This window comes from Oreochromis aureus, linkage group 22, assembly GCF_013358895.1.
Source record: "Oreochromis aureus strain Israel breed Guangdong linkage group 22, ZZ_aureus, whole genome shotgun sequence".
Lineage (NCBI taxonomy): Eukaryota > Metazoa > Chordata > Actinopteri > Cichliformes > Cichlidae > Oreochromis > Oreochromis aureus.
The window spans coordinates 33,508,103-33,533,281 of record NC_052962.1 but is presented as its reverse complement, the minus strand read 5'-3'; the positions used below and the strand labels follow the sequence as shown (position 1 = coordinate 33,533,281).

Genomic DNA, 25,179 nt, shown 5'->3' with positions numbered 1-25,179 from the left:
GCCTATCTCCCCCCACCACTTCCCCTTCCAGTGGCAGACGCCCTCAGACATCGGTGCATTGGTGGTTCTTGGTGTCCGGGGATGGGTGCTCAGGCACACACCGGCTCACTCCTTGGTGGCTGCTTGTCGGGGCCTGTAGCCTGGGGCTCGCTTGGGCTCCTTCCGGGGTTGGGGTGCCCTCGGCCTCTTGGCCTGGGGCTCGGTCACTCAGGCACAGCTGGCTGCCGGTGGAGCTCACGGGCAAGTCACTGCAACCCCCCCTGGCTTCTGCTCCGCGGCTGCTGAGTGACCCCTCATCTGGGACTCTCCTCAGCTCTTTCTGGGATAGTGGCGCAGCTGCCCCTCTGTTGGTCTTCCTTGGTCTCTTGTGTTCTGGGGGCCTCTGGATGTCTGGAGTTTTGATCTCCTCCACAGCTGCTTCATGCACTGGAGGACGGGGCAGTGGCCCCCCACACCCTCTAGCAGATGATTACATGAAGGAACCTTTTAAAACAAGCGCGTTCATGCTCACAGGTGTACACACGGGTGATCACACACACAAACTACACCCTTTTTGGCTCCTACCTCAAAGCACACTGTGCGCTGTCGATCTCACGTGCTGCACAATAATGTTTAATATTTAGTATTTACTGTCATATTCCCATATATCATTGTGATGTTGTTTATTCTATTACTCTCGTTTTCTTCTACTTGTTTTCTTTTTTCTTTCTCAACAGGTGATCCAGGTGATTGATATATGTATTTTTTGTCTACTTATTCTGTTGGTTTTGGTTTTTTGCCCTTTTCTCCCATCCCTCTTCTCAGCTGTTTTTCTTTCCCTCTTTCTTTCTCCCTTTCTTTCCCCAGTCAAGTCTGTCCCGTATTCAGCAAGTGAAAATAAAATAAACAATTAAAGGTGAATCAAATAGACCATTACGGCAAGGCTGGGATGGTCCATTTGGTAAAGTAAATACGTTGGGTATCTTTCTTCACCTTTAGACAATAATTCTGATGGCAAAAGAGACAAACGGGACAGGTTAAAAAAAAAAAAAAAAGAAGAAGATATAATAGCACTTATAATAGGAGGGATCCTGAATCTCATTCTGGTTTAGTTCAACCTTGTTACTCCTTCAGGTGCCCACCTTATCCAGCAGATTTTGGCCTGTGAATGGGACGATGAGACCAAAAAGATTAATGGTTTTAATCTATTTGGATATAATGGAGAAGACTTCATTGCCTTTGACCTTGAGACTGGGACATGGATCACTTCAAATGTGGAGGCTGAAATCACCAAACAAAAGTGGAATGGAAACATCGCCAAAAATAGTTTACTGAAGTAATTTATAAAAAATATGTGCCCTGATGGGATGAAGATACCTTTGAACTATGCAAAACATTTTCTGAATAGAAAAGGTAAACTAACATTCTTTTTTCATTTTCCACAGGAAAATATATCTGAAAAATACATATTTTAATTATAATTGAATAATTTCATTATTTAAAATACATCTTTGTCCAGTTCTTCCCTCAGTGTCTCTTCTCCAGAAGACTCCCTCCTCTCCAGTCAGCTGCCACGCAACAGGTTTCTATCCTAACAGAGCCATGATGTTCTGGAGGAAAGATGGAGAGGAGATCCATGAGTATGTGGACCACAAAGAGATCCTATCCAATCATGATGGGACCTTCCAGATGAGAGTTGACCTGAACATTTCATCAGTCACACCTGAAGACTGGTGTAGATACGACTGTGTGTTCCAGCTCTCTGATAGTGAGGATGACATCATCACCAGACTGAATAAATCAGTGATCAGAACCAACTGGAGGAAAACTGAATTAAGAAATGAAGGTGAGAAATCTGTTAGTCAGTTAACACATGCAGGTGACTGCCTTCAAGGTGGATGTCCAGTCACCAGCTGCTTAAAATGAATTTAGAGCCAAGTATAAAAACCCTTAAAAAAGGAAAACTATTTACTTCTAATATAATGTGCTTTTGTACTGTACCAGTTATTTTTATAGACAGAATCCAGCTCAAGATCAGTGGACTAACAGTATGTTCTGGATCTTACAGCTCCTGACACCAGCTCTGAACTCTGAATCCAGAGAACACATGGACAATCACAGGACTCTCCGGGGTTCATCAGATGTAATATATGTATGTGTCTGTATTATTCATTTTTATTATTCATCTCTTGCCCTCCTCCACAACATCTCTTTGTCTTGTTTACCTCCCCTCACCCCAACCTGGTCAGAGCAGATGGTTCTGCTGCAGGTGTTTTCCTGTTAAAAGGCAGTTTTTCCTTCCCACTGCTGCCAAGGACACCATTGGGGTCATCTGATTGTTGGGGTTTTTCTGTATTATTGTGGGGTCTTTACCATGCAATATAAAGCACCTTGGGGAAACTGTTGGTGCCATACAAATAAAACTGAACTGAATTGAATGCAAGTGGATATTGACAGAGTGCCTACTATAACTGAAGGTTTTAAAGAAAAAAATCTGTTCATAAAACAGATAACGTATTTCCAGTATGTATCCAATTATGTATTTGATTATGTATTACAATAGGCAGACCATATTAAAAAATAGATTCCTTTAAAAGGTAGGATGGATTTTAATGCTTCAAAATCTACAGTAAATGCCCACTGTATCTCAGTAAGGTGTTGGTTTACTATGTGCTGCAAGAAAAGCTTCAGTGCACCTTGGCATTGATTTTCCAGCTCTACTAAATATATTTCTCTCAAAAGATTTTTCTCCTTTAGTTCTCTAGATGATAGCTGTCATTAGAAAATTGTACTTAGTAGTCAGTATAAGCTTTTAATGATATAAGTTTAGATATGATAGAATACTGCATAATAACCTTTTGATGACTTAGACTATTCTTCATTTTTAAGACTTGTTCTGCCTCTTTCTTATCAGTTCTTTCCCACAGCGATAGAGCTGAACAAGCAGTTTCACTGTACCGCGAAAAGGAGCCGCTTCACTCTCACACACACACACACACACACACACACACACACACACACACACACACACACACACACACACACACACACACACACACGCTCACGTATCAACATTCCACTGAACAAATGTATTCACTGTTGTATTACTTTTCTGTGTATAAATAAAGACCAGGGCAGTGGCAGAGCACGTGTCCCGGAGCTCTCACTCTCGTGCGAGTGCTCTGTGACTGCCTTTGCTTGCAAGTAAATAACTGCAGTGTGTGTTTCTCCTCTCTGATTTCTCAGCTGAAGAAGTGTCTAAGAATAAATCTCTTGACAATAGTCATAATCAAACCATTCTACAAGCCCTCATAAACCCTTTTATGAGAAGTTAAGAAAATGGATGAATTGTTTCTGTGTATATGTGAAAAATTTCCATCAGTGAAACTTTACTTCTGTTGTCTTGTTGCACTTCCAATCATTCGGCTCTTTAAGTAATCCTGATGTGTTATCTGATTGTATCATTAATTTAACAAAATCCCCTTAAAAAAGAATACAACTGGAACACCACAGGCAACCGGTATTTGTAAATATCATCATCATCATAGTTTATTTATATAGCACTTTAAAAACACACAAGACTGACCAAAGTGCTGAAAAATAGAAATATAAGAGATACAATAAGAATAATAAATACGATAAAATAATAAACATAGCAAAAACAATAAAATATAAGTAAAAACAAGTCATTAAACCACTGAGTCAAAAGCCAGTGAATAAAAATGCATTTTCAACCTGGATTTAAAAACCAGCACTGATGTCGATTGCCTAATGTGAAGAGGAAGATTATTCCAAAGCTTTGGAGCCACGATAGAGAACGCTCGGTCTCCTCTCAGTTTCAGCCATGATTTGGGGACTGAGAGCAACAGCTGCTCAGCTGACTGGAGCGAACGAGTGGGGACATAGGGCTTCAGCAAATCAGACAAATATGCAGGTGCCAGACCATTTAAGGATTTAAAAACCAATTAAAGAACTTTAAAATGAATCCTAAATTCAATTGGAAGCCAGCGCAGGGAGGCCAGAACCGGAGTAATGTGCTCAAATTTCCTTCTACCAGATAAAAACCGTGCCGCAGCATTCTGCACTAGTTGCAGGCGTGTCAGAGTGCCCGGTCCAACCCCTATTAAAAGGGAGTTGCAATAATCCAAGCGTGAGGTTATAAAAGCGTGGATAACAGTCTCCAAATCACGCCTTGAAAGAAAAGGTTTAACCTTTGACAGACGTCTGAGTTGACAGAATGATGATGTCACCACCCCATTCACGTGGCCATCAAAAGTAAGTGCAGAGTCGATTTTTAACCCAAGATTGGTAATCGAGCTCTTCAGGTGAGGAGGAGATACAACCAAAACAGTAATGGCCCAAGAATAGATCCCTGTGGTACACCCCATGGCAGAGGGGCCACAGAGGACGATGACGAACCCAACTTAACACAGAAGCTCCTGTTTGAGAGATATGATTTTATCCACAGGAGTGCCAAGCCAGAAATGCCCATACAATGCTGTAATCGAGAGATCAGCAGGTCGTGATCCACTGTGTCGAATGCAGCAGTCATATCTAGTAGTATAAGCACTACGTGTTCACCACAGTCCGTCGCTACCAGAATATCGTTCATTTCTTACTCAGAAAAGGAAGTTTAGAGATGGGGCTAAAGTTTGACATAACTGAAATATCTGAGCCTGGCTTCTTAAGTAGGGGATGAATAACTGCATGCTTAAACTCGCTTGGTACTTGACCTGACAAGAGGCTGGTATTAATTAGGTTCAGAATATGTGGTCCAACAGTAGGAAACACCTTTTTTAGAAAACGGGGATGAGCAACATCATTCGGAGAACCACACGGTTTAGCAGTTAACACAAGCTTCTCTAGTTCAGGTAGAACAATTTGCTTCGGGTAGAAGCAAATTTAAACAGGCAACATGCACAGCCGGGTCAACAGAAGATAAAGTGGAGGGTCTCAAACTGGCAACCTTATCCACAAAGAAATTAAGAAACTTATTACACATAACCTCAGAAGACTGCAAAAGAACATGATCCTCTGCATTCAGCACAGAATTTATGGTATTATACAAAACACGAGAGTTATGTGAATTAACAGCAATAAGTTGAGAAAAATAGGAGTTTTTGGTAGTCTTTAAATACACCTTAACAACTCAGTAATTACAGAAGCTCTTCTTAGACTTGTTGTTTCAACACTGTTTAACATTAAGTTAGGAATCAGTAAGTATTGTATATGTATTGATATGTAAAGCAAACCTACGTTATAAATTCATAGTAAGTGTCTTGAAACTGCATTAAGTTGTTGGTTGGCTAGTCTAGACTCCACTCTGGATGTCTTTGTGTTACTGGACTTAATGGTCTGTGCATGATTGACAAATATCAAGGTGAAACACTGAATTAAGGGGTATTTCTTATTTTCATTGTCCTGCGTGTGCTAGTGGAAATATTTATTATTATGATCATTATTATCACCATCACTATTATTATTCTAATTAATAATAAAAAAATAACTTTGTATAGCTTTTTTTCAAGGCACAGAGTTACAAAGTGCTTCACAGATTAAACAGATTAAAACTATACAAACATAGACCTAGAGACATAAACAGTCACATAATCAGCCACTCATTCCAACATCTATACTTGTAATGTCAACAGTCTGTAAACAGTTGTAAACTATGGCCCAAAAGAAAGGAAAAAAGATTGAGGGAACACTAACCTATAAGCAGTCATCTGTTGTTTAAATCAAACATGGACCTGAGAGGGTGAGGGAGGCTCAAACACACCTTTGGTTTGAAAATTAGAGTGAATGATAGTTAGGAGACTCTGGGTAGAGGACCTGAAAGGCCCGCTTCAGTGATAAGGTCGCCAAAGCTCTGATATTTAAGCTAGGTCTGTCCATGTGGAGCCTTATATGTTAAAAACGCGATTTTTAAGTGGTTTCTAAATTCACACATGCTGCTTAAACAATGTTAAGATTTGCTTGTTTTATTGTCTTTAGAATGAAGAGTGCAATACACTTGGATGTGCCAAAGCATCAGCCTGTTTCATCATCCAGCTTGCACAGTGAAATTAAAAAAAAAAAAATTGTCGGGCTTTTTAATTATAATTGTGCTTTATGTATTTTAAGCTGAATCCAAACCTCGTTTTCAACTTTGTTTATAACAAAGATATAAATCACTTTAAAAAAGATCAATACAATTAAGAAAAAAAACACACACACAAACTAAACATCTTTTTTTTTTTTTTTTTTTTATGAATTCCAGAGTGTTTTTTCCCTTTTTTTAACTTCCTCGTGGGTTGCAAGACACAATCTGCTCGTGTGACTCCCCGTGACTGTTAGGATGCCTGGGTCGTTGACCCAGAGGTTTGAGTTTATTATATTATTTATCATTTCTAGTCTTTGGTTTCTTTTTCTGAGTTCTGTCTTATGGTTTATGTCTCTGTGTTCTCTAGTTGCTGTCTCCCCTGTCAGCTGTATCCCCTTGTCAAGTTTGCTTCTCTGTGTTTTGTTTCTTGTTTTACTTTGAAAGTCCGTGTCTTATGTTAATGTATCTGGTTTTGCTTCCCCTGTTTCGTTAGGCCTGACTTGCCCCAGCTGTGTTTCCCTCCTGTTGCTCATTCCCTGATTGCTCCCTCTGTGTATATAAGCCCTGTGTTTTCATCTGTCCGTGTCGCGATCTGGTCTCATCTTGCTGTGTGTTGTGTCTGTTTGCCAGTTCAGGTTATTGTAGTCTTCAGTTTAATTGTATTCCCAGTTTTGCTAGTTCTCTGTTTGCCATCTAGCACTAAATCTGAGTTTAACCTTTTGTCTAAGACTGTCTGCACTTTGGGTCCTATTCCTGCCTGCGCACAGCCGTCACTTTAGACCAGGGTCCCCAATCTCAGTCCACGAGGGCGGTGTCCCTGCAGGTTTTAGATGTGTCCTTGATCCATCACAGCTGATTTAAATGGATAAATTACCTTCTCAACATGTCTTGAAGTTCTCCAGAGGCCTGGTAATGAGCTAATCATGTGATTCAGGTGTGTTGACCCAGGGTGAGATCTAAAACCTGCAGGGACACCGGCCCTCGTGGACTGAGATTGGGGACCCCTGCTTTAGACATTTAGACTTTTTTTACATTTCATAGAAACATTTATATCATTGCAGGACCTTCCAACTTTTCATAACTGTGGTTATACTTATGTGTGTTTCTGTTATATTGAATACACTTTCTAACCATCATCACACAAACATGATTTAGACTTCAATAATTCATTTTTCTCTGTTGTTGTTTTTGTTTAAATAATTTTCAGTTTTGTCCATGGGGGGGTATTATTTTTGACAGTCCAAACCAAAGAGAAGAACACAACTCGTGAAATTCGCGTTAAAGGATTAATACAGCCACTATGTTTTGAAAATTATAGTAAATATCAGTCAAGAGCCACTAGACATTTGCACTTGCAGTAATCACAAAGTGCTGTTGCAGCATTGTGTAATAAAAACAAAGCTGGTTCACTTGACATGTCTTGTATGAAGGTTTATATAGAGATAGAATAAAGTACTGGAGTTTTTCTATTATGGTAAGCTCTGTTGTTATTCTTGGTGTGATTTCATGTATTTTGAGGAGGTGATATTTGAACTCTGAGGTCAGATGATGCACTGTCATCTATCCTGTTTGTTACACCAATGGGCAGAATATCAAGTTACTTTTGATAATGGAATTGCTGGGAACTTTGCATAAATCATATATACAATTACCTTGTAAATGACTACTAGAGATGTGACTATTAAGGACATGATATCAGAAGATAAATGTTTAAAGCAAAAGCAAACATAAGTTTGTCAGCACTAATATCAGGCACTGAAGCCGTAACTACTCCGGAAAATTTAAAAAACTTTGTTGTCTGAGCTTCTGTCTAGTGTAGAAAAAAATAAAGTGGAATTTATCAAAAACAGACAGATTTTTTTCGACATGATTGCCAGAAAGAGTCAGCTGAATCTCCAGGGTGCGATGGGTGACATCGACTAGCCGTGTTCCATTCAAAGCAGACACTGCTGGAAGGGGAACTAACCGGAGATCCATCTTCTGAGCAAGCGTCTCATACACAAAACTCTGTTCTGCCCTGGAGTCGGCTATCACGCTGCATAAGTGAGCTATAGTGAATTGTGGGTGAGTTTAGCAGGACAAGATCAGTGGGTTTAACCGGGAGGGACAGGTATCAGCAAGATGTCCCTTCTTCCCACAGGCAAAACACTCACCCGCCAGGCACCTTGTTTCTTCGACCAGAGCGTCTGAGTCTGGCATGTCCCAGCTGTGTGGCCTGCTCCTCTTTGTCTGCCTTCTCGTGGTCCATCATCAGCCATACTGTGGGCAGAGCCCTCTTCCAAGGGTTCAAACTTCCGTCGGTCGGCCGAGGTTCCCCTGTGTCCCTGTGTTGACGCTCGTCCCGTCAGCAACTCTACTATGAAGGATATTTTAGGGCAGTCTGTGACATAAGTTTGATTCTGCTGAATATTAGAACACATTGTGTTAAAACTAGTGCTGTCATCGTGAATCTCTTTAAAATGACTTTAACGCCATAACTGCATTAATGCGGCAAATCTCTGTTAGCGAGTTAGCGTGGATCACCCCTTGCGTGGGACTGGTCAACGCGTTAGCGCCGTGCATTTTTTATAAGCAGCACCCTGTTATAAGAGACACATCTCTGACCAACCATTATTTGAATTTAATTTAAATGGAAGAAAATTTGGGTTCACTTTGAACAGTGGGATGTTCAAAAACCCGACATTGTGTTCACATCGATATCAGTGTTTTAAAGTGTTCGTGTTAGTGCTGATATCAGTGATTTTGCATACTTTTTCTTTTCTGTTTGCCACTTTTGTCTCTCTTTATGTGAATGAGTGTGCTTGTTCGCTTATATTATTATCATTATTAATAAATTATAAAATATATATAATAAGATTCATAAAGTACAATACAATACAACTTTATTTATAGAGCACATTTAAAAACCAACAGTACACCAAAGTGCTTCACATAAAAGACAGAAAATAAGACATAAATATTATAAATATTAAATATTATTAAAATATTATAGGACTATAACAAAGCACCAAGTATGCTAACAGGTCAGTGTCACTAATACACAGGAATACACGGTGGCCCTGGGAGGCCAAACGGATGGCAACTTCAGAAAACACCAGCAATAAGAAAAACGCTGCAAAAGCACACAAAACACAACGGAAATAGGAAAAAAGAACAACAAATAGGAAAAACGAAAACATAATTTATTATATTGAACTAGTTTGTAATGCAGAGAGTAGCTTTCTAATAGAAGTTAGAAATCACACAAACACACACTCATTTTCATAGTGAGGACATCTCATTGACATAATGCTTTCCCTAGCAGTTTACCCTAACAATCAAAAATAAATTCCTAATGCTAAACCTAACCATAACCTAACTGTGATCCTGACACTCAAACCATATTTTAATCTTCCATCATGCCTTCAAAGTTATGGGGACAGGCATTTTTTCCCCATAAGTGACTGCTGGGCCCCACAAGTATAGTAGCATTCAAATTTTCAGTTGTTACAAAGATGTCTAAACATGTACACACACTCTCTCTCTCTCTCTTCAGTAGCAAGATATGCAGTGAAAAAGTGTGGAGTTGTGCAAGATGCTATGAATAATAAAAACAAGTAGCGCCTTCTGGTGGTCGAATATAAAAATTGAAAGCAAGTAGTGCAGAATAAAGTCATAATACATAGGAATGCAAAAACTGACATTTTAAATCCTCCACAGGAAAGCAGAAAAAGTCCACCATCAAAGCAGGCTGTGTTCTTATTAATCTACTGGGAAAAACACTGATTTATTTATTTATTTATTTATTTTTAATTGACGTCATTTGCATTCGTATTAAATTAAGTAGCACAAATGGAGAAATGGTGATGTCAGTAAGGGGAATTTGATTCTGGCCTGAATAGTATTAAGGGTTTGTATTGTGATTTTTCACTGGATCACTCGTTTCTGCAGGCTGACAATACTGCACCAAATGTTACATTGACAGAAACAATACATACTAGATATACAGGCTGCCGAACTCTGGTTCCCTAATATTTATATAGAGAAATATTAAATTTCTCCCATATTACAATTCATATTTTTTATTAATAATTAGGCGTATTTAAATCTTCAAAGCTTCTTTTTTCAGTTTCAATTTATGGGAGGTTATTAATCCCATATCGGTGGACATGCAACATAGAAGGAGAGGGCAGGAATCTGAACCTTGTACTCTGTCAGGCTTTCACAAGAAACATCCAACAAATTCATGGTCACCAATGCTGCTTTCAGGATAACGAGGAAATAAAGTTATTTTTTGCCGCTTTTCTTAAAAAACAACAACAACAACAACAACAACAACAACAACAACAACAAACTGTGTTTGTGTTTCATTTTAATGTTTGAATCTTAAAATATGTAAAGTAGACTTCAGTAAGTTCCATAGCCTAAAAAAACATTTATACACATTAGACATTATCTTCATTAACACAGAGATCTGATATCTTGTGTTCTTCTATAGTACAGCTGTTACACATATACACTTTATGTTTAACAGTGGAAAAGTTATAACAATTTTTGTAATAATACAGCTCTCCTCTGGATAAGTCCTTCCTCACACATTTTTGAGTTTACCTGTATAAAAACCATGCTGATTTTTCTTCAGCAACATTCTTCTTCTCTCATTCATCTTACCTGCCACTCCGTTTTCAGTGAGAACAACATGTAAAACTGTCGCTTACACTGTATTAATTTTGTTTGGACACGTGGCCTCATCTGGTCAATATTTAAGCCACTAATATGAGCTGTTCTTCTATGCAATCATTGAAATAAACTAACTGCATCTGTGTATATGCACTAGCATACTGCTGGTAGGGCACTCAAAGACTTTTCACTCTCATAGGCGCATGTATGGAAGTGCATCATCATGCTAATTTGGCCTGTCATTCACAAAACTGACACTGCATCTCTTTAATGAGACCAAACAGCAGTTTTTGCTTTGACTGGACCGTATTAAATTCACTAGAACACTAGCTGTCATCATGATGACAGCTTTGACACTGATTTTGCCTTTATTTAATCCATGAAATATTCTTAAAGTAACAACTGAATTTCAAATGATCAACCTACATAGGAATATGTTTATATCCTCACATGTCCAAACAGAGTGGACTACACCTCTGCTTGGCTGCTGACATTGTTTGCACATTTTTAACTATAAATAGAAATTGTTTGCGTCACAGTGAAACTCACTGAAGCATGTGGCCACTGGATCGTCAGGAGTCGCAAACATATCAGAGTTTTTGAGTGAAATGGTATTTGATGGCATTCAGGCGGGTTACTGTGACAGCAGGAACAAAATACTAGAACCAAGACAAGACTGGGTAAAGAAAATATTAGATAACAACTCTCAGCAGCTGAAGTCTTTGACTGTACAGTGTTTTGTGACTCTAACTAACTGCATCTGTGTATATGCCAAACTTATTCCGAGCCTGGATTTTTGGTTTACAGCAGCAATTTAACCAACCTGGAGGTAAAGTATTTCCCGTTATGCCTCATGTCAGATCATTATAAAACATTAGATATACGAAAGCAAAACAAGACTTCATAACAAAACATTTTTTGTTAATCATGAAAGATTTCAAGTTATAATTTCGTTGGCCTTTTTCTTATTTGAGACCTTAAAACCATCATAAAAATACAAAAGTTTGTGTTAAAAAATGTTAAGATTTCAATTTTACTTATTTTAATAATAATATCTAACAATCTTAAGAAAATATACATATCTCTATCTTCACATTCTTCTAAGATGACTCCTCTGCTGAATCATTTTCTTTCTCTTGTCTTTCTAAACCTTTTTTGTTTTAAACACGAATAACCAGACATTAATTTAAATCTGCAATGTTTTTCAGTTGATTAAATTATTCAACTATTAATAACCAAATCTTGGAGAATAGCAGTGCCTCATGCATTGAACAACATTAATGCAGTTCACTGCAGTCTTTGTTTTCTTTCTGTTTCTTCAGGCATCCACATTTTACAGAGTATAAGTGGCTGTGAATGGAATGAAAGCACTGGCGAGATGATCAACTTTTTACGGTATGCTTACAACGGAGAAGACTTTCTTGAATTTGATATGAAGACATTAACGTGGATCGCACCGAAACCAGAGGCTGTCATTACCAAACAGAGATGGGACACTGACGAAAATAGAATAAAATACACCGTCAAGTTCCTCAGTAGGACTTGTCCAATGTGGCTGAAGATGTCTTTGGAAAGTGGGAAACGTTCCCTGCAGAGAACAGGTACAGTCACGTAACCAGATGTAGCTTCATAGATGCTGTGGTATTTATTTTATGTTGCATCGTTTTTTAATAATACAGGTCTCTTTTAAAAGAAAATGGCAGAAAAGTTTAAGCTGATTTCATATTTAATGATTTAGAAAGTAACTTAAACTGGGCTGGATCTCCTGTACATCTGTAAAATTTTATCAACACTTCCAATTTAACGTTTGATCAGAAACATTTTCGGGCACAAGTAGAATTTTCAAACGACATGCATCAGCAATCACACTGTTTTTTCTTTTCTATTTATTGTTTAATTTTCCCAGATACATTTTTGTCTTGTATGTAGGACAGAGTTTTGATTGATGATGCTCTAATGTGTCATTTTTTGTCAAATAAATGTCTGCAATTATTTATTAGATGTTATCAAGATGCTATAACATTGTCAGATTTGAAAAAATGAAACCCTTTTTTAATCTTTTTGATACTTTCTTCTCTTTCTTTTTCTCCAGTTCTTCCCTCAGTGTCTCTCCTCCAGAAGTCTTCGTCCTCTCCAGTCAGCTGCCACGCTACAGGTTTCTACCCTCAAAGAGTCGAGATGTTCTGGAGGAAAGATGGAGAGGAGATTCATGATGGTGTGGATCCTGGAGAGATCCTCCCCAACAATGATGAGACCTTCCAGATGAATGTTGATCTGAATGTTTCATCAGTCAGACCTGAAGACTGGAGCAGATACGACTGTGTTTCAGCTCTCTGACGGCGATGACATCATCACCAAACTGGATAAAAAAGTGATCAGAACCAACTGTGGAAAAACAATACCTGTCATAGGTGAGAGAAACATTTTGTTTGCTGTCTCGAATATAATGCTTGACCTTTTTGTCCTATATTTAATCCCAGGAGGAACAGCTGTCACTGTGGGGAAAATGAATGTCTTAATTGTTTTAATTATTATGTATTACAATCATTTTCTCTCTTTCATTGTAAATATAAACTGTTGCTGTTATTATTATTAAGAAACCCATTTTTGCAAAAGTTTCAAATCAGGTTAATTTACATAGCGCCAAATCAGAATAAAAGTCAACTCAAGGTGCTTTATACTTTTAGTTAAAGACCCTGCAGCATTCTGAAGAAAACTCCAGCAATCAAACTACTGTCTATAAGCAACACTTGATGACAGTAGGAAGGAAAAACTACATTTTAACAGGCTTAGAGAGGGGCAGCTATCTGCCTCAACTGGTTTAGGGTGAGGGAAAGAGAAAAGAAGAGAAAAAAGAGAGCATGAAAAAGATATATCACAGACTAAGGTAGAAAGAGGAGAACGATGTGATGACATGTTACAGTGATATGTAAAGACGTGGGGAGTTAAGAGTAAAGAGGAAATGCTCAGTGCATCACAGTGTATCACATGACGTCCTGAAACAATCTGAACCTATAGCAGCATAACTAAAGGAGGTATAGAAAGTCACCTGATCTAGCCTTGACTATAAGCTTTATCAAAAGCAGAGATAGTGTCTGTCTCCTGAATCCAAACTGAGAGCTGGTTCCACAGAAGAGGGGCCTGAAAGCTGAAGGCTCTGCCTCCCATTCTACTTGTAAATACTATAAAGAGTATGTTATGAGAGAAATATTATTTCTCTTTCTCATCTCTGTCAGTATTCTCACTGTAGCATTTTTAAGTTTTTTAGGAAATATTTAGGGAAATTGATAACAATGAATGACAGTAATCCGGCTGAGAAGTATTTAATCTATGAACTAGTTTTTTAGGATCACTCAGAGAGATGTTTCTCATTTTAGCAATATTGCACACACTACCTATTAATTTAATATGAACACTGAAGGATATATCCTGTTCAAAAATGACTCAGAGATTTTTCAGCAAAGCCATCCACACCAGATATCTGGTTAGAAGATATTTACAGCCAAATGTAAGCTTCTATGTTTTTAAGATATGCTGTCAGTTTAAGTAATAGATTTGTATCAATTATGTGACAAATTACTTTTCATTTACCTAAACAAACTGAAAACTATCAGATAGATTCAAAACACTCAAAACAGACCAAATGAGCAGTTAGCTGTTTTACAACTACTCTTCCAGGATATTTTAAATATTACTTTATTTTAATATTACTCGTAAATATGTTTATTCTAACCTGCTTCATCTGCAGATTTGATCTTGTTTGTCTGTTTTTACCGAGCAGAGAATCCCTCTGACAGGATGATCTCCATCATTGCTGCAGTGGTTGTTCCAGTTCTTCTCATCCTTTTTGCTGTTGTTGGATTTGCTGTTTACAAAAAGAGGAAAGGTCAGAGAATCAAAGGAGCTGAGTTTATCAGTACATGGTTAAGTTATATTATTTTTTTGGGTATTGTATATATTAGACACTTTTATTTTTGAATATATATAACAGAAACTTTGATTGTAATGTAGAACAAATCCCTGAAATGATTTCTTTCCTTTTTATTTCAGGCAGAAACTCAAGTTCACCTTGTAAGTACAACTTGTTTTACTGTGATATACAGTTTATGTTTTTTATAAAGAAAACCAGTGATTTTTCTTCTTTGGAAATAACAGTGCCTGGCAACACTGCTGAACTGTTGGAGAAACTGAAACAAGATCCACATATACAAATATTGGACCCAGAAAACAGTGTTCAAATCTCCAGTTAAACGAACACATAAAAGGTGTTTTTTAAACAGTTTGTTTATGTGAACTTTACGTTTTTGTGGAAAACCATTTTTCTCTTTTTGTGTTATAATCCAAAGGATTGTTCAGTCATTCAAGTCAAACAGTTTTCATGTTTCACTATATTTTAACTGTAATGTCTATAAATAATTTACTTTCACCATTTTGGTTATTCATTTATTCAGCAGAGAAGGTCAATAACGTAACCACCTCCTTCATCACATTGGTTTCTTACAATATATTTTTTATAACTGGAGACCTGGCTTTTATTAACACACAACAAAAAAAGTAATAAAATAAAATGAGGTAAAATACTTACATTTTATTTAATTTATTAAGTTTTTTCTTTCAACACTGCTATTAAATAGAAATTTTAAAGTTGAAACTGTTTCCTTCATGGAGTTATATTCTCAGTTAAACAATTCATTTTTAATGGTATTACAAACGTAGCAAGAGGTGCTATGTGTCTATTTCTTTATGAATCACACACACACACACACACACAAACACATCCACACACACACACACACTGCTGTTTTCTGTTGACCATTGTGTAGTTTAAAAATGCTGAGAATTGTTTGGTTTTCTAACATAAAGAGACACTGAGGTCCATCCATTGTCCATCAGACAAACATGCTTTTGAAAATAAAACCCACCGACATGGAATAGCTTTGTTTAACAGTGTGAAGATCAAACTGGACATCTACTCCCAGATAATGAGTGTAATACAGTTACATAGTGAGTGAAGTAAAGTTAAAACATTATAAATTCTATTTATAATCTTTAATTCTATTTAGATTAAAATTCATGTTACATGGAACATCATCAAGATCTGGCAATGATAACAGAGGCCAGTAGGTGTCACTGTTGAGTCAGTTGTCAGATTCCATCAAAACCTCAAAACAATTCTGGCAGTTGTTGAAAAATTTCTTAAAAACTCTGAAAACTGATAAATATTTGAAAACACATTTCAAAGTAACTGAGAAAAATGTATGCTTAGGCCAGATCTGTGACATGTCAGTGGCAAATAAAAAGTTAACAACACAATTAACTGAACAGCAGTTAGATATTTTGGAGAGAAGTAACTTATTAATGAATTCCTGAAACGGCACAGTCTATCACAAGAAACTCATTGAGGCTGCATAACAGACCTGCATAATTCAGTTATGGAACTATTAAGATACTGTATTTATTTAAAAAAAACAAGTACACATTTTGCATTCACTTGTTGATTTCTTTTTTATTTTTCTTTTGTAAATGAATTTGTATTTCCTAAAAAAGAGACTGTGAGAGAGAGAGATTTGACAGGTTTCTGTTAAAAAAAAAAAAGTGTAAAAAGATTTAACACTTGATTTGGTGCATAAAGTTTGCTACTTTGTCAACTGTCTTGATGAGTTGTTTCTTATCTCATGTGTTAAAACCACATCTATGTTACGTCTGGAACTTTTTCTCTCAACCAAGAATGTTTTTAGTAACATTTGCAAACTGTACAAAAGATCACCTTCCCAAAAGACATAGTCATGAGAGCAAGGGCGTAGATTTGGTTTTGGCGTTGGTGGGGATGGATGATTCAACCATCGAACCCTGCCCTGTTTCTTTTTTTTTTCCCTTTTTGTCTTTGATTCTTGATAAAAGAAGGAGAAATATACTTGCCTACATATCCTATTCTACATGCTTTTAAACCATTTAAAATTCCAATTCATAGTTTTATATTTGAATTATATAATGTTAAATTACTTAAGTATTTAAGACTTTAGTTTATTTGAGCCATATTCCATATAAATCAGGTATCATACAAAAATAAAAATACAGTCATGACAATAAAAGAATATGACTTTAAGGACCTAACAACATTACTTCAGTTGTACTACACCAACATCTCTTATACATTACCACTAAGGGAACACTTACCTGGTAGTTTTTGTCCATAAAACTACTCATCTAAGATTACCACAAAGTAAAAGATCTCTCAGCAAAATTATGCAACATTTTAGGCACACTATTGCCCCGATCAACTCAGTGAGCTGGGATTTTTTATTCTAAACATGAACTACTGTTACAGCAACAGACATGGACTACTGGTGCCCCACACAACAACCCAATGTCCACTGTGTGAAGGAGCCAAACACATGCCTTCTCCTCTCGTTAACTGAGATAAACTGCTGGCATATTGGTTTTACATCTATACTGTCCAGTCTCTCCTGGTGGACATGGCATACAGCAGCATTGTTTAATCTCATTTGAGTCATTGTTAACCTTAGCCATATTTTTAGTCTTCTGAGAGCACTGAAGCTTCTTTCATCCTCAGCACCTGTGTTTTATCCTCAGTTCAAAATTATTATTATGTGCTTGATGTGCCTCACCTTTGGCCCTGGCTCTTCCCCTCTGACTGCACTAGGACATATTGCCACCTGATAAAATAACACATTGATTCGTGCCATATAAAAAGTGAGACATGTCAATTCAGATTCTTTGTCAAATATACACTAATGAATCAATTTACATCAGCAGCCTAACAATTGTCATGATAATAAATACTAGTTAATCTATAGCACCACATCATCAGTCAGTCACCTGTGACCTCGCCTCTTCACCTCTGTCCAAGTACAACATGGCAGAGCTGCCTCTGTCACCTGATAAATAACAGTGAGACATTCCAAATACATGCAGTCACACATGTGCCTCAAATACAGTCATGAACCATCAAGTCATCATCCAATTTCACCTGTGATCTTGTGTCACCATTACTCTCTGAGCTTTGTGTTGGTTCTTCTGTCACCTGACAAATAGCACATACATGACAATAAGAACAAAACGGGTAGCTGCTTCAGTTTTTCTGTCAATTTGTGCAGATCTTGATTTATCAGTAATGTTTGTAGGGCGAGTGCATTTTTAAAACAATTTGTGCAAACTGCACTACAAGGTGGAATATTTGCAAAATCATGACTACCTCATGATATTTTGTCTCAAAAATTAACCCTATGAATATGTCAGTACCATTAGGATGTAATATTTTGTCACCAACATTTTAACGTTAGACATATAATTTTAACAGCCTCTGTAAACTAATATCCTGGCTTACTCGAGGCTGCCGTTTTCTCTGACAGTTTCACTCAAAATTAGAAATGCTACTCTGAGACTGAGATAACTAATAGTGCTGCATGTTGAGCAGTTAGTTTCCAAAACACGTTATTCATGGTTACATACAATTTTAGACTGATGTGGGCCAAAGCCTAGCATAGCCTGTAACGTTATTATGACGGACACATATTATGAGTGAACTTGGCTTTAAGTGACTTACAGGTTTCTTTGAAAAATACTTTCTTATATCCAGGTTCTTCCTTTGTGCTGTCATCCCCCTCTCCTCCTCTCCTCCTTGCAGGTCCTCACAGCGCAGGCTTGCCGCTGCTAAAACTAAACAGAGCTCCCCGAAAGGCACAGCCAATCACATTGGACATATTTGTCACATGAGGTAGGACTCCAGTAGAGAACGGAATTTAACTCTTTCTGCACCGCTGGGTGAATGAGACGTTGACAGATCGTTTTTTTTTCTTTCTATCGGTTTTGTTTTTCTTTACTCGAAGAAATCAAATTATTGGTGGGGACATGTCCCTTCCGTCCATGCCAAATCTACGCCCTTGCATGAGAGTGCAGATAGCCATGAGAGTGCTTATCAAACAAGTGTACCTCCTCTCATAAAAGGTTAAGAAAATGAGTGGCTTGATTGTTTCTATATCTATCTGACAAAATAAATAAATAAAAAATGACTCTATCGGGAAGTGACAAAGTCTGGGTGAGTGGGAATAAGGATATAACCAATGATGGAATGCTAGAAGCTTGATTGCCAGTGGTCCTTTTTTGAAGCAACTCATTTTCAGTTAGAATGAGGAAACAGATCCTCCAGGAGTCATGGAGGTTTGTTAAAGATATCATCACTTTCAGGGTAATAGACACTGGATCTGAACTGGACGTTTTGGCTGAAAAGTGAAATATAATAGATAATCCATGCAGAAAAGTAGAGCTCAACTGACATGAGGAAATAGGTGTAAATAAAAGGAGCGCTCTGTGGTGTAGAGGCATCAGTGCACGTATGTGTTAAGGGGAGATGGCAACAGCGATTTCAAAGGTCAGGTGGTTCAGACCTGAGAGAGTTCCACAGGAGCGTGGATTTGTGACATAACAGACTTGAGAAATTTAACAAGCAAGATAATTATTACGTGTGTGAAGTTTGTGGCAGTATTGTAACATAAATCTTTCACGGGAAAATAATTCAGGGTGTAAAATCAGAAAGTTAATTCCTAAATAAATGGGAATAGCAAAGAGGAAGACTGGTAAGTCCTGCTTTGAGCAGCAGAGAGGATGAGGCACTAAGAAGAAAATGTCATACGTTTGCTGTTGTGCACTGTTCCAGTAGTTTAACTGAGGAAAGGTGCAGGGGGGGGGAACATGATTCAATAATTCGTATTTGGACTTTATGTTTTTACCTTTGTGGATTACCTGCCAACAGATAACTAAACGTTTCACTTTAAGTCCAGTCTTCAGTCTTTAGTGTAATTCTCAGCCGAAAACATTATTATTATTATTATTATTATTATTATGAAACATTATTGTCCACGAATCATCTATTTTTTTATTATAAGGGGAATGTAACCGTCTTTTCAATTTTTGCCTATTATATATTCATGTTAAATTACATTTTTAAAAACCAAAACAATGATATCATTTATTTATGAAGAAAAAAGTGCTGAACTGATACTACATTTTAAGAAACAATTTTATGCACGCTCGTCGCTTAGCATGTATGTCAGCGACAGGATAAAAGAGAGAAAACAACCTACACTTATAAATGTATATGTGTCTATATAATTAGGACTTTTCCCGTGAAAGGAAGACGCCCTTATCCCACACGCACTGAACCTAACGGGTTTCCGGTAACGGTATCGAGAGTAAACAAGATCAACAGTTATTCTCACAGTAACTACAAGATGCGGACAGGATGACTTTATTCTCGCGGCTTCTTTTTTTTTGTCTGTTTCATCTGTAGGTAATAAAACTTTTTGAATCTCTGATCTCCAAAAGCTTTTCACATCTGCAGCGCGTTTACTTTAACGTTGTGTTAGTCTGACCTTTGCTAACTGAATTTCCACACCCACGTTCAGGAATAATAACCGAATCCTCTTCTTATAGATTTAAACGTAGTTTTTATTGCTAATCTTCTCTCACAGTTGGTCTTTGCTCACACTTGAAATAACTAAAAAATAACTACAGGAGTTATATTTTTCATATTTTTTGGATATTTTATTTATCTAATCTTTTAAAATATTAAAATGCTTGTTTCACAGTGAAACACTCGCTGATAAATTACTTCACTGGATCTGCTGGAGTCCCAAAGGTCTCACAGTTTGTGGGTGTTGCTGTGGTTGATGGCGTCGAGGCAGTTTACTTGAAGAGGCACAAACGTGAGTGCTTTAACATTCAGCCAAGCGCCTACAGAGCGCGGATTATTAGTTTGAAACAGCACTTCAACCAAAGTGAAGGCTGCGGTATTTATTTATTTTTTCTTATATACCTTCTGTCTGATTATTATAAACCATGAGATACACCTAAGGAAAACTGTTTTGCTAAATGTTAAAGATTTAAAGTTCTAATGTTGTGCTTCTCAGATGAGACCAGGAATGATCAGACTTTACTAATATCAACTTCTCTTAAAAAGCATGACAAACAATGCATTTACAGAATTGTTCAAAATTTTAGTCTTTTAGATTAATATATGTATCATAGTTCAGTCCCTCTCTCTCTCTCGTTCCAAGTTTTTCCATCTTACAGACTAGAAGTGGCTGTGAATATGAGGAAAGCACCGAGAGAAGTCTGGCTTTTTGAAGTCTGGCTTTATTGGACTAGATCTGAAGACACTGTGATGGGCTTCACTGAAGGCTGACGCTACCAAACAGAGCTGTGATGCTGACAGTAATAAAACAAAGATTAATGAAGTCTTCCTGACTGACATCTGTCCAGAGCGGCAGAAGATGTTTTTGGACGGTGGGAACAGCTCCCTGCAGAGAACAGGTAGAATCACATGACCTCATGAATGCAGTGGTGTTTATTTTATGTTGAGTTTTCTTTCTAACAACACAGTTATCTTTTAAAGGACAAAGCTTTGAGGCTAATTTTGCATTTAATGATTTTGAAGGTGAATGAAAGAAGCTGTGTGCAAACACTGCTGTACTGCTACATTTTATGGACAATTATAGTTTCACATTTTTATCAGTAAGTTTGACACAAGACACAAATAAGGAAACAGAAATTTGTGGTGCGATGTTACTTATAGTGTTCTAACAATCAAGACCAGGTGACCAGCACACACAGCATTATGGACACTCGTGGTTTTCTCCAGTTTTAACATTATAACATATATTCTTTATAGTTCTACACTAAGTCTATGGATATCTATCCACTGGGTAGTTTTTATCCTTTATTTGTAGGTAAGGGGCTTCTCTGAAAAAGTTAGATATTCATAACTGATAATCAGTTATTTGCATGGGCAGAAAAAATGTCAAGGTTAAACAACAACAACAACAAAACAAACTCAAATGCAGACCTGAACTGAGAAAACAGGAGCTCTGATGAAAGCTGATCAGAACAAACTGCTGCCAAAAAAAGAATCTAGAAAAGAACAAAGACTATGGAGTCGACTACTGGCTCGAATCTCAAAACAGACAAACTGACAACTGTCAGAGGAAGAGACACGACTGCATGCACACACAGAGCTGATTGGACACAGGTGAAACCAGGGAGGAAAAGTAAAGCCATAAGAAGAAGAAAATGCTCAGAACAAGTTGCTCTGTGTCTTTGTGGATCCAGATAGAGTGTACGATAGATCATATGACAGATGGAGCCAGGCAGGAGTCTCTGTGGGTTGGGATATTTGCAAATAATGTTGTGATCTCTAGTGAGAGCAAGTGGAAGAGAGCCTGGAGAGGTGGAGATGTGCTCTCAGGAAAAGAGGAATGAAACTCTGTTAAAACACAACAGAATATACATGTGTGAATGAGTGGGAGGCAGGTAGAAAGAGGCAGAGTGGAGTGGGTGGAGACGAGTATCAGGAGCATAACAGCAAGACTGAAAGAGAAGGTTTACAAACTGGCAGTGAGACATGCTATGATGTATGGTTTGCAGACAGTGGCATTAACGAAAAGACAGGAGGCAAAGCTGAAGATGTTAAGATGTTCAGAATGGACAAAATTAAAAATGAATGCCTCAGAGGGGTAGCTCAGCTCAGGCAGGGCAGTTTGGAGATGAAGCTAAAGAGGCGAAGCTGAAATGGTTTGGACGTGTGCACAGGAGGGATAGAGGAGATTTTAAGATGAAGGATGTTAAATGTGAAGCTGCCAGGCAGAAGGAGAAGAGGAAGACCACAGAGGAGCCTCATGGATGTAGTGAAGGACAAGCAGAGGGTTGGTGTGACAGAGAGGTGAGACTGAGGTAGATAATCTGCTGTTGGGCCCTGTAAGGAGAGGAACCGAAAGAGTTCTTCAGCGTTTTCCAAACAGTGTATTCTCCAACTTTTCTTTTAGCTTCAGCTGCTAGTGGATGGGTGGATTTACATTATTTTATATTAATGTTTGTGATTAAAAGAATGATTTTACATGAACTGAACCCATGTGTTTTCATTTAGTGCATTCATGAGTTCAGAATTTCAATTCATGCAGTAGTTACTGATAATATCTCCATGTTTCTAAAGTTGCATTTAGTTTAGATTGTGCTATAATACATCGGTATCCAGCTGCTAATAAGCTGGTGGCACTCACTCTGTTTTGAATTACAGATTTAGTTTTGATTTTCACATCTTTGAGTTCATGTCAGTTATTTTCTACCGCTGCAGCCATGTTTTTCATCTAGGGCTGCCACAAACGATTCTTTTGATAGTCGACTAGTCACCGATTATTTTTGCGATTAGTCGACTAATCAGATCATGCATCCATTGGACGTAAAAAGTACAGTTTATTGCACCAGCATACATCTGCTCTTATATAACTATCATTAACTTACAGCTTTAAGTGTTTAAGGTATGTGCTAACTAAAAATAAAGACAAGATGATAGTTTATTAAATTTTAATGAAATTTGCAGATTGTTTCAGTGACGTTTAAAAAACTCCTTGCTATCTAAAATATAACATGACACCAGAGTGTATTCTCCAGCATCTCACACTTCTGATAATCAGTTGTCTGCTTGACGTTTATTCAGCTGTGTAAAAACTATAACTTTAATCTCAGCCAAACCGATTTACTCAGGAACAAATAAAATACTAAAAAAGCCAAACAATAACATTTTTAAGTTATCTAAGTGACTTATGTTTAACCTGAGTAGCGAAAGACGGCGGTGGGTTTGAAAACGACTTGCTGGGAGTCCGGTGTTCTCACGGGCTCTAGTGAGCCTAGCACAGCGGCTCGCTATCGAGCTAGTGGGTAGCGGACAAAAACAGTGCCTTTTATATGGACGGAAACGTGCGTTGCAACTTCTTATCTGGTGCGCGTCTTTTATTTTGACAGCAAATGCGCACATGCGGACCACTTATGTGCACCCGTGTAAATAACATAATGTTCTGCCGGGTGTGTTGTTGTTTTTCCCTCGATTTCTGAGTCGACAAGCGCCTGTGTTACTGGGACCAGTAATTTTAAGAAAGGCCCCCATTAGAACCCATGAGAAATGCAAGAAATGCATTATTGCTCAGTCTGCAAATAACATACTAAAAATCAACCTGAAAAATCTGTTCAGAACAGCGTACTGTGTTGCAAAGAGTGAACTACCACTGGCAAAATTTAGCAGTCTTTGCAAACTTCAAAAAGCAAATGGCCTAGATCTTGGTTCCACTTGCCTCTTACCCGTGACTTCAGTGGAAATTTCAAATTTAGGATCTGACACAGACTGATTCCTGTTGTACAGTTCTGACAAGTTCATAGAAATTTCTGTTCAATTAGAACCAAGTGTTTGAGTTGATGATCGTAATTTTTATACAATGTTGTAATTTGTGTTTCAACAATTTTTTGATTAATGTTTTGTTTCCGTTACAATATTATACATTGAAGTATAATATTGTAACGGAAACAAAACAGGAAACAAAACATAAAAAATTGCTCCCTTTTTTATTCGGGCTACTTAAATTTATTTTGGGCTACCAAAAACTGAAGAGTCCCTGCCCGAAGGGCTACCAGGGATTTCGAAATTTTGCGAGCCCTGCTCCCTCTCTCCAGTTCCTCCTTCAGTGTCTCTCCTCCAGAGGACTCCCTCCTCTCCAGTCAGCTGCCACGCTACAGGTTTCTACCCAGACAGAGCCGTGATGTTCTGGAGGAAAGATGGAGAGGAGATTGATGAAGTTGTGCCCCACAGAGAGACCCTCCCCAACAATGATGGGAGCTTCCAGATGAGTGATGATCTGAATGTTTTATCAGTTAGACCAGAAGACTGGAGCAAATATGAGCGTGTGTTTCAGGTCTCTGATTTCAAGAAGAACATTCTCACCAAAGTTTTTGTTTGGAATCCAAGAATAGCAACTGTTACTACTGAATAACTAATGGAGATGCTTATAGACAAGAAGAAACAAATTCATTGCTTGTATATATAAAGTTATAACTGTTTTTTTATTCCAAAAATGCAAGATATCAATGTTATTAGTATTCTTAAAATGAATCCAGTTTAAATTTCAGGTTCACAGTTTATACCAGGGGTGTCAAACTTATGACCCGTGACACCAAACAAGCAGGAAAGATAAAGAAGAGATTAGCATCAAAACAACAAGACAGGGGTGGTGCAATTTTAATGAGGTAATTATGGCACAATAAAAGCAGATAGACCAGCAAGTTTAAAAACTGAACATCACCATGAACATGTTAGACCACCTGGTAAAAATGACAAACACCAACTCATCTCTGAATACGTCCACTGAAACTCCCAGAAACCCAGCATGTGTGACATCACCGTGCAGAAGGTGATAAAAGACCCTCCCATCTATTCCAGCATATATACCCAACATTAAGCCCCAGGAGCCTCCTCGTACTAAAGCTGAATTGCAGCAAATACTGAAGAATGGAGAAAGAGCAGCAGTACCAAGAGAGAAGAAGCTGTAGAAGAAAGTAAATCCTTCAGTCTGAAGAGGTGAATTCCTCCAATGGCTCCACAAAAGTTTTATTGTAAC

The 25,179-nt window shown here is 37.7% G+C and overlaps 1 pseudogene; it reads left to right on the top strand.

Annotated features, from left to right (window-relative positions):
• Nucleotides 1–1,584: 1,584 nt before the first annotated feature.
• Nucleotides 1,585–24,555, top strand: LOC116315497 (annotated as a pseudogene).
• Nucleotides 24,556–25,179: the final 624 nt, after the last annotated feature.